We start from the raw sequence: 13,232 nt of genomic DNA, 5'->3' as shown, positions 1-13,232 counted from the left end.
CAGCGAGGGAGGTGGATTCGGGCCCCCTTCCCAATCTGCTTATAGCATCCTTGGCCTTCCTTCCTCCTTCCCACTGCTCACAGGAGCTCTAGCATGGCATACCAGCCAGGGCGACAGGAAATAAAAGGAACACAGGTGAAACTTGGCTACGCATTTAGCTCATCTTGAATTTTAAAAATTTCACTGTGAAGTAGACGTTACCTCTGTGTGTTGTTTGATTAGTACTTGGTTGAAATTATTCCTTCCTTGATGAGATTGCCAGTGCCATTTGACTCCTTTGTATTTCACTCTACCATTTATTTTTCAGGAATGAACACACTCTGTCTTTGAAGAAGATATAGAGGAAGTTTCTATTTTAGGTCCTCAAACTTATTTTCTTACGTACAGAGCCCCCAGATCATCCATGTTAGTAAGTATTTACGCCAAAGAAAATGTTGACAATTTGGTTATCTTTCTCTTGTTGGTAGCAAGACAGGCCTCTCTTCTGATGCACTGTAGGCTATTTACACCTTGTACTGAATTTTGGCAGAGTGAACTTTCTAGGTTTTTTTTTTTTTTTTTTTTAAGAAGCAATACAAAATTGTCAGAATTTTAAAAAGTAGCAATATGGCAATTCCATGGAGTTATCATAGTATCTATGGTACTAAAGGCTGAGAGAGTATTTGTTGTTACAGTATTTAATGACATATTTTAAATGCTAACTTATTTATTCAGGGCTGGGAATCAAATCCAAGGCTTTACCTCTGCTAGGCAAGTGCTGTATTGCCAATCTACATCCTCAGCCCCAAATGATAACATCTACATGCCACATAGAAGTGTCAGGTTCTATGTTTAAAATCGGTTCAAACTGTTCAAAATTGAGTGAGATACGTTTCTTCTTTAGAAGCTATGTAAAATATATTTCTTATTTAGAGGCTATTAGTTTCTAGACCCTTAAAGGTAGTATTGTGTGTGTGTGTGTGTGTGTGTGTGTGTGTGTGTGTGTGTGCATGTGTGTATGGGTATGTACATGGTATGTGCACACACATGTACAAAAGAAAGTAGATAACTGATTTTAACTTGTTAAAAATTATAATTTAACCAATTTTTTTCTTCATACTGTAAAAATACCAGAAACCTGTCTCCTAAGAACTATTCAAACAAGCATGAATTCCTTGGTACAGTCTTTCAGGGGCCAGTGTCCTCTCTGAACAGCTCACTGCCCTCTGTGAGAAGAGACATAACAAGGTACCCCAGAACACCCGGGGGCTGATGGGGCAGATGCTCAGCCCATCTCTGTGAGCCTCAGTCTGCTCCCTTGTCTAGTCACACCTGTGTTATATGCAGTCATCTCCTGCTTTGTCGGAAAGCTTTCTAGACAGCTCATGTTTATGTAGTCAAAGATGGCAGGACAACCACTCTCCAGAGAGCTGACTGGGTCTTTGGAAGGTTTGAGGTGACTTCCCTACCATCTATTTTTGAAGTTTACCTTTTAAAAGTCTTTTCTGCATTCCTGAACCCGATTATTTGTATTCAGAAAGTTTGAAACTCTACATAATTATCACAAAGCACAAAGTCCAAAATCATTGCTTGTTAAATCTTCAGAGAAAGATGTTCAAACTAAAAAACTCCATCAGAAGTTATGCTCTTTCAAGGATCTCAAGTCAAATCCCTCAACTATTAGAACTTACTTAGGTTAGATAGAAAAACCAGAAGATGTGATGAAAGACGTTAACATTCTTGTGTTAACAATTAAAATTATGACAAAACAGTTAATTACTTTTTGCAGTGCTGGGGATTGAAACCATGGCCTTGCACATGCTAGACATGCATTAGACTAGACGGGAAACATACATGTGAGTCATGCACATGCTAGACATGCATTAGCCTAGACAGGAAATATACATGTGAGTCAAAAGCATCAGATTGGTGCTGATGCTTCCTCATTTTTGGATTTTTTTCAGAGCAAGATGAAGGTAAGGAACTCCCATTTACATGGCAACCCATACATTAACCATGCCCCTCACATGCCAACAGCTGAAGACGTGCAGTTAGCCACCTATATTTAAGTACTAATCTTTTTATGATACTACATTCATTTGTAATAACTGTCAAAAATGCTATAATTAGTCTGTCACAATGTCTTGTGCATGTCTAACATGGAGGCAGCCATAGTCTAGATTATAGGATAGTTAATATTTCTCTATATACTGAAGCTTCCAGAATATTATTTACAGCAATAGGTGCCTGTGGAGTTGCCAGTAGCTTCGCGCATAGTGGCAACCTCATTCATTAGTTGCTCACAATTAGCTTTCATTTTAGTTTAAATAGAAACACAACACATATTTGCCATTACCAAAGCCTGCAAATGGGAAAACATTGTTATGCTCATGGGATTAGCATGTGGGACATTTTTATGTATTAATATTTCATCTGAATTATGCCAATAGGGCTGTCTCAAAAAATAATGAGACCTTGGCAAATGTTGAAAGAAAATAAATTTTTAACAGCTTCTGAGCTCTGAAAATAGAATTTGAATAAGCTCATAAATACAATATAAAATATGAACATACACAGTTTAATTAGCCAAGCTAATGAACAAATGAGGTGATTGGCATCAGACAGAAATAACCTTTTCCCTAGCCCATTGCCATATCAGTCTCTTTTATACTTTGAATCATATTTTTGTGATTAGCATGGCAGTTAATATCACATAATTACATTTTAGCATGAGTATCAAGAACTAAGACCCCATATAGCATATATTGAAACCTATGCTTTTTCCTCAGTGAAAAGATATTGAGAATCCCTTCAGTACTGAACACTTTATGGGCAACTTTAGAATGCTAGACATTAGTTTCCATTGTTTGGGCTAGAAATATATAATATGAATATTATATGTTACCTGGAACTTGGTTTTGAACATGTACATTTCTTAGGAAATAATGAGTATTTGCTTAAACGTGAGGTATCTATGGATATTCTTTTGCAATAAACAATCCTCTTATTAACAGCACTGGGCAAAGGTTCTAAGAATAAGACCGAGTGGGTAGCTTTTCCTGTTTTATTTCCCGAGATATGACAGATGGTGTAACATAAACACTTGCTCTCTCAAAGGATGTAATTTGGAAAGCCTTCCGTTAAACTAGGAACCACGCACCAGAGAATAACCGACCTTGGATGTATCACCCTTACAACAGGCGACCAGAATAGCCCAGCCTGCCTCTCTCCTCCGGGTTGCATGGTTGCTAGGTACCTCCCTCGGCTAACATAAAGTGTCTGTATTATAAATATTAGATCATTTTTGTACAATTTTATATTTTTTACATCATTAGTGGGTCCCACTGGGGGTATGCATGATTTCTTATTCAAGCTAACAAATACAGAGAGAGCCTCTACTACCTGGCCCTTCAGCCCCAGGAAGCAATAATCTCCCTTAGTCACCCCAGAGAAAGTTGGTGGATAATTAGGGATTATCATAGCTTTTAGACCACACACTTGCATGCACACACACGCTTATGTGCACACACACACACACACACACACACACACACACACACACACACATGCATACATGCTCACATGCTCTCTCTCTCTCTGTCTCTCTGTCTCTGTCTTTCTCTCATACACATGCACATGCACATGCACCACTAAAAGAACCAACCCTAACCTCTTCATACTGCTCTGTCTTGTTTTTCCCTTGGGAATCCTGACAAAGGTCAACACTGGAACCTGAGCTTACTGTTGTCTTTTGCATCCTGAGTATCTGATTTCTTTCCTACATTGCCCTGCATGGTGTGCAAGTTCATGCTCTCTAGAGCCCATGAGCATAATCATCTCTTCTCCCCAGCTCTCTGGTTGTCTGGTAGCTCCACTGAGTTATAATGTCATAAAATGCTATCTCCATGTAAAGCCATGCTCTCTATTGCAGAATGAGGATTCTTTCCAGGCCTTCACTTAGGCTTTGTCCTTAATGCATTCTATACTTGGGCAATTTTCCTTCCATTTACTTCTTCTTGGAAGAACACAGTCAAAACTAATGACTGCTTATCTGTCGTGAGTGATAATGGTTGGAATTGAGGGAGACCCTGAAAGTATGTTTTAGATGATTTCTGATTGGTCTCATTAAAAAACAAAATAAAACAAAACAAAAACCCAGATGATTGTAATGATTGATTTTGTAATTGAATTTTGTAATTTTTGTAATCATTTTCCCAGTTCAAAGTCCCGCAGGTGACTTTCAGTCTAGGTTTTCTGCTTTCTGTGCCCTGGTGTCATTATGATCTCTAATTTGTCTTAGTTTCCCGGGCTACTGTACAAAATTAGATATTGCCATCTCCACTCTAAAGCAATATTATAGTGTTCTTCCTTTGGGTCAAGAAATTATCTAAGTAAATATACATTTGTACACAATTTGAACCTTGTTTTTGAATATAAATATATTGACCTTATTCATGTCGAAAAATATTGCAAACCTGCTCAGCTTATATAATAGTGATTCCATACATTTTTTCCAGCACGTCAGAGTCCATAAAACACCATTTTCCCTCTGAGTTCCCAAAATAGTCTCCTGAGGTAAGAAGCCTCCTTGCTACTTTCATCTCTTTCCATTACAGCAAATGACTCCTTTCCTGGTGAGCTGCTGTGGTAGCCGAATGGGAGGCTTAATCACTCTTGACCACTCAGCTCCCTCTTTCCCTTACACATACTCTAGGGCAACATGCATGTCTGTAGTAGTAGTAGTAATAATAATAATAATAATAATAATAATAATAATAATAATAAAACTATAATAACAATAGCAAATAGGTCACCATTCTAAGATGACGGTATCTATTAATGAGCCTGTATATGTCAAGGACAATGCACTAAATTGTATTTTGCAATGATATCTAAACTGATTTAAGAGTAGGTCAACTATTTTATCCAAGGAGAAGCTATTTATAGCTTTGGCATTAAAAGGCAGGAAATAGTATTTATAATAGCTTTTGACTTGGTTGTTTTCTAAATCCTTTCTCTTCAAACTCATTTGTTATATGTCATATATTTATAAAATACAGCCTTGACTCCAAAATACTATAATGATTCAAAGCCTTTGCTGATTCACCATTCCTGACCAATACTTCTGAATTCCTTAGCCTGGCATACAGATCCGTTTAAATCACTTTTTGTTTTTAATTATACTTAGCAGAGAGTGTTTATTCATGTGAGGGCTTGCAGATTCATTTCTAATACATGGATCCTACTTTTCCAAATACATCTGTACCTATATTTATGAGAGAAATATTAGAAGCTATTATCAAGAATAGTCAGACTGTTCCGGTTGTACATAAACAGGGAACAACAGCTGGTGGTCTCTCAAGGGTACCAACAGCCCGACCTTTAATTGACAAACCTGTATGGGTGGAACACTGTGTGGCTTTTGACATAGAAAAATTACAGACACTACTAGCTGGGTGGTGGTGGTACACTCCTTTAATCCCAGCACTCAGGAGGCAGAGGCAGGCGGATCTCTGTGAGTTCAAGGCCAGCCTGAGCTACAGAGTGAGTTCCAGGACAGGCTCCAAAGTTACACAGAGAAACCCTGTCTGGAAACCCCCTCCCCTCCAAAAAAAAATTACAGGCACTAGAACAACTGATACAGGAGCAGGTAAATGCTCAACATATTGAAGAATCGACCAGGCCTTGGAATCCTCCTATATTTGTCATTAAAAAGAAATCTGGAAACCAGGCAGTGTTGGCACTTGCCTTTCATCCCAGCACTTAGGAGGTAGAGCCAGGCAGATCTCTGTGAGTTTGAGATCTGAATTTGGTCTACAGAGCGAGGTCCAGGACAGGCACGAAAACTACACAGAGAAACCTTGTCCTGAAAAACCAAAATAAATAAATAGATAATAAACAAACAAACGAATAAATAAAATAAAAAAGAAGTCTGGAAAATGGAGAATGGTAACAGATCTAAGAGCTATTAATAAGGCAATTCAGACAGTGGGCTCTCTACAGCCTGGAATTCCCTTGGCTTCTTTATTACCTAAAGGATGGTCTATTATAGCAACCGATTTAGAAGTCTGTTTTTTTTTAAAACTATACCTTTACAAAAATAGGATAGAGAAAACTTTGCCTTCACGGTATCTACTTATAATAATTATCATCTTGTTAAAAGTTATCAGTGGAATGTTCTTTCTGTTTCTTTAACAGCCCAACCTTATGCCAATATTTGTACAACAGCCATTAGAAATAATCTGTAAACAGTCCCCTCAACCTGTAATTTATCATTATATGGATGATATCTTACTAACTGATTTAGCTGCAGATACCTTAGAAAAAAATGTTTGAAGAAGTAAAGAAAATTATGCCTTGTTGGGGATTACAAATTACTCCTAAAAAAATAGAAAGAGGAGATTCTATTAACTATCTAGAATTTAAGATAGGTTTACAAAAAATTCAAGCACAGAAAGTACAAATCAGGAGAGATTAATTTTTGAACTCTTAATGATTTTCAAAAATTGCTGGGAGTTATTAACTAGATACAGCCACAATTGGATTGGCAACTCAAGAGCTAAGTAGTTTATTTCGAACCTTACAAGGTGATAAGGACTTAAATAGTCCAAGAAAATTATCAGCTGAGGCTGACAGAGAATTGGATTTGGTAGAAGAAAAACTACAGATGCACATGTGGATACCTTGGATCCAGAGCTCATTGTATCCTGGTCACACTTCCTTCTACACATTCTCCTACTGGAATTCTTATGCAGAGAAAAGATAATATCTTAGAATGGATATTTTTGCCCCACAAACAGAGTAAAAAAATTAAAGACCTATGTAGAAAAGTTTTCTGAATTGATTCTGAAAGGAAAAATGAGATGTTGTCAATTAACACAGCAGAAATTGTGGTACCTTTTACTAATGCTGAAATGGCCTCATTATGCACAAAAAATGAACACTGGCAAAAAGCTTACAATATTTTTTGGGAGAGATTAGCAACAAATATCCCAAAAGCAAGAGACTTCAGTTATAAACAAAACTAATTGGATCCTTCCTCATATTGTATGGGGAACACCAATTTCCGGCACCCCTACATTCTATACTGATGCAAACAAATCAGGAAAGGCAAGTTATAAATCAGTACATTTCAGTAAAGTGGCTCAAAGCCATTATGATTCAGTTAAAAAATCAGAATTATATGCTATTTTCATGGTCTTACTAGATTTTTCCAGAACCTTTGTATACAGTTACTGACTCTCAATATGCAGAAAGAGTTGTTTTACATATAGAAACTGCTGAACTTATACCAGATGATTCAGAATTAACTTTGTTATTTATTCAATTACCAGAAATAATCAGAAATAGAAGTCATGCCTTATATATAATACATATCAGATCCCATTCAGGTCTGCCAGGCCCTCGAGCACAAGGTAATGATGAAATTGATCAGCTATTGGTAGCAAATATGCTAAAACCCTCAGAATTTCATTTAAAAAAAACAACATGTTAGTAGCAAAGGTTTGAAGAAAGATTTTATTCTATCACTTGGTAACAAGCCAAGAAAATGTCTTACTTGTTCTTTGTACAATCAAACTCTATTACCTGTAGGAAGTAACCCAAGAGGTACTCAAAGAAATAAAATTTGGCAGATGGATGTGTTTCATTTTGCCAAGTTTGTAAAATTAAAATATGTGCTCCATATCATAGATACTTATTAAGGATTTCAATGGGCAACTGCTTTGAGTTCTAAAGAGACTGATTTTTTAATTATACATTTATTAGAAGTTATGGACACCATGGGGATACCTGTACAAATTAAGACTGACAATGCTCCAATGTATATATATCTCAAGTAAAATGAAACTTTTTTGCATGTTATAATATAAAGCATATTACAGGTATACCACACAATCTTATAGGGCAAGCGGTTATAGAAAGATCTAATCACACTTTAAAAGATATGCTTAATAAACAGAAAGGGGTAATAAAGACCACTAGAGATAGATTACACAATGCTTTATTCACTTTTTTTAAATTAGAAAAAATTTGAATGAGAAAGGAACCACAGCTGTGGAGAGATATTGAATAGTAGAAAAAACTGCTGAAGATGCATTGATCTCAGAATGAAAACCAGGCTATGTGTTACATTAGGGAAGAGTTTTTGCTTTTGTTTCCACAGAAGAAAAGCTATGGATACCATCAAGATTGATAAACATTAGATTTGAACAGGAGAGATCTCTTGATTAGGAGAAGTGAAAGTTAACCAAACCACATGGCCATTCCATTTAAATTAACTTATAAGATTAACAAATGTCTTTCATTTGAAGACAACCTGCCAAAAGGGGAAACTTTCCAAAGTTAGGATTGGGGCAGGGTTTTGTTTTTGTCTTTCCAGGAGAATAAAAGCATCCAACTAAAGAATCTGAAGACCACTGGGCAAATGAGACATCTGAAGAAAAAGGACAAATCATCCACAGAAAACGTCCCAAGACAAAGAGTAAATTGCCTTAATGGTATAATACATTTCTGATATGAAAAAATTTAGTAAATCTTCTCAAATGTTTGTTTCTGCAGTTCTCTACAAACAAATAGTCTTTTTATAGTCCCAACTCAGTTAAAATTTAAAGCTGGCTTTGAAGTTGGAGCATGTCTCTCTCCTAAACCCAATCAAACTCAAGTCAGAAGAGCCATCTGGTATAGGACAGAAGGAAACCAAAATTAAGAGACTATTCTTTGTGCCACTAATATCATAATCCTTTGGATTTATTTTGACTCTTTTAAAACTTTTCTTAAGGTATAAATACTATCTCAAAATTTATAAGATTTATATATATACTTTCTTCTGTGATATTAGTGGTCATAGAGAGTACTAACTAATTCTAGATTTAGGCTTCATCTAGCTTCCTGTATGTGATTTCAGGCTTGAGTCTAAAGAAGGTGATTAGGAATTAAGCTTGTGTATCCTGGATGTATTTAATTGACTGTGGTCCTTAACACCTCCAAGATCTGCTGCATATGACATATAAAATGTTTAAGTTTTCTGCAGTTACTGACATCATTCCTAATAGTGACCTTTGAAATCTCCAAAAGGATGATGGGGCCCCACAAGGATGATTCCACCTGAATTGTGTTAATGCCACTAAGCTGATAAACACCACTCAAAGATCAGCTCTGGAGTACACACTGCTTAGGACAATTTCAAGGTTCTTAGCTAAGATGGTCCAGCTTCATGCATGACTCCAGCCAGGACTTCAGACAAGCCCTATGTTTTCCCATCATACCAAGCCTGAACAACAGCTAGCTCTCCCAGGACTTGATCTGTATCTCAGTTTTCTTCTGGGTCCTCTAAAGATGCTGTCACCTCCAGATAATAGGAAGTAATTTTAAGATAACAATGTCTACATTCTCAAGAGGTGGGATGGATGGTTTTTGGTCATTTGGTGGATGTTTGTCACGATTTAGGGGGGTTGGTTGCAAGTTGTTATTGGTCATAGTCAGGGAGGAAACAGAGGAGATTAGATTCAGGAATCTCTTTCTAAAAGGGAAAAGGGGGATATAAGAATATTAGGACAAAAGGTATATTACTGAATCTACTTTTAAACTAAAAAGGCAACTACTAGTCTCAAATATTTTACATTGGTATAGATTTGTTATATAAAATTTAAAGGTTACTTTTTAATACTATATATATGTTTCTACTCTTGTTTAATATATTTTTGATATTGATAAAAATTTAATGTTATTTTTGTTTTATTGTATATATGGTTCTATTCTTGCTTAAGATATTTTGTATATTGATTCAAATTTAAGATTTTTTTATACTGTCTTATATATCTCTATTTCTTGTTTAAGGCATTGTACCAATGCAGTTCATTAAAAAATGTAAAGTTTAGTCCCAGAAAACTATTTAGGATAATAATAATAATAATAATAATAATAATAATAATAATAATAATAATAAAAGACAGCTAGTAGCTAGTCATCTATAACAATCAAACCTATAGTCATGTTAGGTACATTTTCAAAGTCAAACAGAGATATATTTTAAATAGATAGATGGTTTTCAAACAATCCAAAACCTTCTGAATGTGGCATTTTAAATGTTTTAATAACAAGGCTTTTCATGACAGTTAAACACATCTGCTCTTGGCAGCACCAGCTTACTTAAAGTAAGAATGAATGGGCATCAAAGAACCTCCATATAAGGTTTGCCTTCAATGTGGCAAAGCCAGCCATTTGGACAAGAAATTGCCCTTGCTTCAACTGCTGACAGTATGCTGTCTAAATTGGACAAGCAGGATACAAGAGAGGGCAACTGCCAAACTTTGCCAAGACAAAGTAGGCCAGTCCTTCAAAATTTCCTGCTTTGCTTCATGAAAAATTATGTCATATATTCTAGGCCTGTAGCCAAAGATGGATGCTCCAATGTTGCATAAGAACCTTGGGGACTGTCCAGAGAGCCAGATGTCTCTGTCATTTCTATGTTTTGGAAGGTGTTTGCTCTGCACTTCCTGTTTACTCAGGTAATAGTATATCCCTCTTGGGTCTCTGCCAGTGTTGAATACTAGATAGTTATAGTTAATTTCCTTAGTTTTGATAAAAAGTAAATTAGGTACAAAACTTTGGACTCATCAAAAGAAGTTAGATAATGGAGTGTTTTCTATGAATTTGCCAAAGACTGGACATTGTGAATGTAATTGTTTTTTGGTCTTCTCCCCATCCTGCTGTACAGAACACAGAAATGATGACAGATTTCAAGCAGCCAACTAGGACTGTGGAACAAGGTCTGCGTCCCTGACACTGAGATCAGCAGCACTCACTCACACAGTTATAGTTGTACAAGCCCTCAGGATTGCTCATATTTAGACTCTGAACATTAGAGTACCATCCTCTACCTTGTCGAAGCCACAACTAACTACTCTTTTAAAAAAGGGTTTTGTGGGGCTGGAGAGATGGCTCAGTGGTTAAGAGTACTGACTGCTCTTCCAGAGTTCCAGAGGTCCTGAGTTCAATTCCTAGCAACCACATGGTGGCTCATAACCACTTGTAATGAGATCTGGTGCCCTCTTCTGGCCCACAGGGACACATGCAGGTGGAAAACTGTATACATAATAAATAAATAAGTCTTTTTTTTTTTTTTTTTTAAAAAAAGGGTTTTGTGTGAGCTTTCTACATGAGCACTGCATCTACCTCACTCCCCTCCTTCCCCCTTTCTCCCTCCATCCCACACCATTTCCCACTTCCTCTCACAAGTTCATTGTCTCTTTATTATTGAGAACATGTATATAAAACCTCCCGAGTCCATTTAGCCTTGCTTAGATATACACTTGGGATGGGACCATACACAGGATGTCATCCTTAGAAGAAAATTATTCTCCCTTTCTCAGCAGCCATTGAACATCTGAAACCCCTCATATAGGGGTGAGACCATGTGGAATTTCCCTGTCCACAGTGGTATGACAACTGTGTTGTCATTATGCCACTCTTACTCAGACAACCATATTGTTGAGACTTCACAGGTCCATTTCCTGTCTATGGTACACTGTCAAGCAGGAGGTGTCCTGTGCCTTTGGATGCTAAGCCACAGTTTTGTTAAGTTATCTGAACTTACTATTGACCAGCATGCTACTCAACTTCAGAAGCCATATGATCTAGAACAAAAATACTTGGCACAATATAAACATTTAATGGTAAGATAAGTACCTAATCCTGTGCTATGTATTTATGAAAAATAAAATTGTAAGGAAATATTTTTTAAAATCCACCAGGAAAACTGCCTCATTAAAAGCAAAATTATAAAATGTGTATATGAACATGGAGACAGAGAAGGAATATCCAGATGCTATTAATTCCAACCATGTGTATTTTGACTTTTACTTCCTACAGTGACAAAGTGGTATATTTGAGGTTTCATACAGTTATGCTAAGTGTGGTGGTGCTCACCTGGAATATCCGTGAGGCTGAGACAGGAGATTTAGCACAAATTTGAGGCTAGCATGGACAACACATTAAGCTGGGGGCCAGCCTACTCTACAGAGCAAGGCCTTATCTCAAAACAAAAACAAAAAAGAAAAAAAACTGAACATGCAAGCCAAGCCATTGTATAATAAAAGAAATAATATATGGACTTATCTGCATTGATTTTTAAAGGGGACATCCACTACATTGGCTTTGAATTCTTAGGTTTGAGCCACTAACAATGAAATGTGGGCTCTTGGCTGAGTGATGGTGGCGCACGCCTTTAATCCCAGCACTCGGGAGGCAGAGCCAAGCGGATCTCTGTGAGTTTGAGGCCAGCCTGGGCTACCAAGTGAGTTCCAGGAAAGGTGCAAAGCTACACAGAGAAACCCTGTCTCAAAAAAAAAAAAAAAAAAAAAAAAAAAGAAAGAAAGAAAGAAAATGTGGGCTCTTGGGGAAAGATATTTTAACTTTTTGGTCCTTAGTAAAACTACAATGTTAAAAAAAAATTAATGTGAGAGTTATCCAGAACTAAAATTCTAGGCACTTCAACATACATTTGCTTAAAAGAATACTTTGCTATACTTCTCCAGTCTCATCTCTGTGTATTAAAAAGTATTCGAATGAGTCCATTATGTCATTCTCTGTTGCGTTCTAAGAAAGAAGGCTGTCTATAAATACAGATGCCATAGAAGAAAATGTCCAGTAATTCCAAGTACTTCCTCCTTTGTGTTTCCATGGTGGCTTTTGCACATATCTACAGGATTTGGGCACAGCGTTCCTGGGCACTATGGCGTATGGGCCAATGAGCCTGCTCCTCTAGGACCTATTAGGTTCTCCAGTACAGTCAGTGTAGGATACCCCGTTCCTGTGTGAGGCAGTGACCTGTGTACACAGCAGGAAATTAATAAGTGTTTGCTGAAGAGATGCGTGAAAGGAGTACTGTGTGAAGAGATTCTGATGCCAGGAGGAGATGTTGACGCACCTTTCAAGTGATGACTTCAAGTTTTATTTCTTTTTTGCGTAGAGTCAACTTTTTAGCTGATTTGTTGAGTATTTGTTGACCACCAACTTTAGGAACACTTGGTAATATCTGCAAGCTGTTTTATTTCTGGTTTGGTCATTGCTATCTTAATTTAGTTATAAAAAGGACAGGGTGGTTCATGCTAGTATGGATCAAAAGCTTTTTATCTATCTGTGAACTGAGGACTCTACACAGGGTGCCTTCCACTCATCCTGGGCCATGAGGCAAGGGGGGGGGGCTATTAGGAGGGAGGGCCAAGTTGGGGAGGGGCATTAGCACTGTCCAC

At 37.0% G+C, this 13,232-nt stretch overlaps 1 protein-coding gene across 5 annotated transcripts in view; it reads right to left on the bottom strand.

Moving 5' to 3' along the window:
* The window catches only part of Camk4 (calcium/calmodulin dependent protein kinase IV), a 229,501-nt gene that overhangs the window by 27,531 nt on the left and 188,738 nt on the right, over positions 1-13,232 (bottom strand). The window lies entirely within an intron of this gene.

Source organism: Onychomys torridus, chromosome 13 (genome assembly GCF_903995425.1).
Source record: "Onychomys torridus chromosome 13, mOncTor1.1, whole genome shotgun sequence".
NCBI lineage: Eukaryota > Metazoa > Chordata > Mammalia > Rodentia > Cricetidae > Onychomys > Onychomys torridus.
This window is presented reverse-complemented; position numbering and strand designations above follow the sequence as displayed.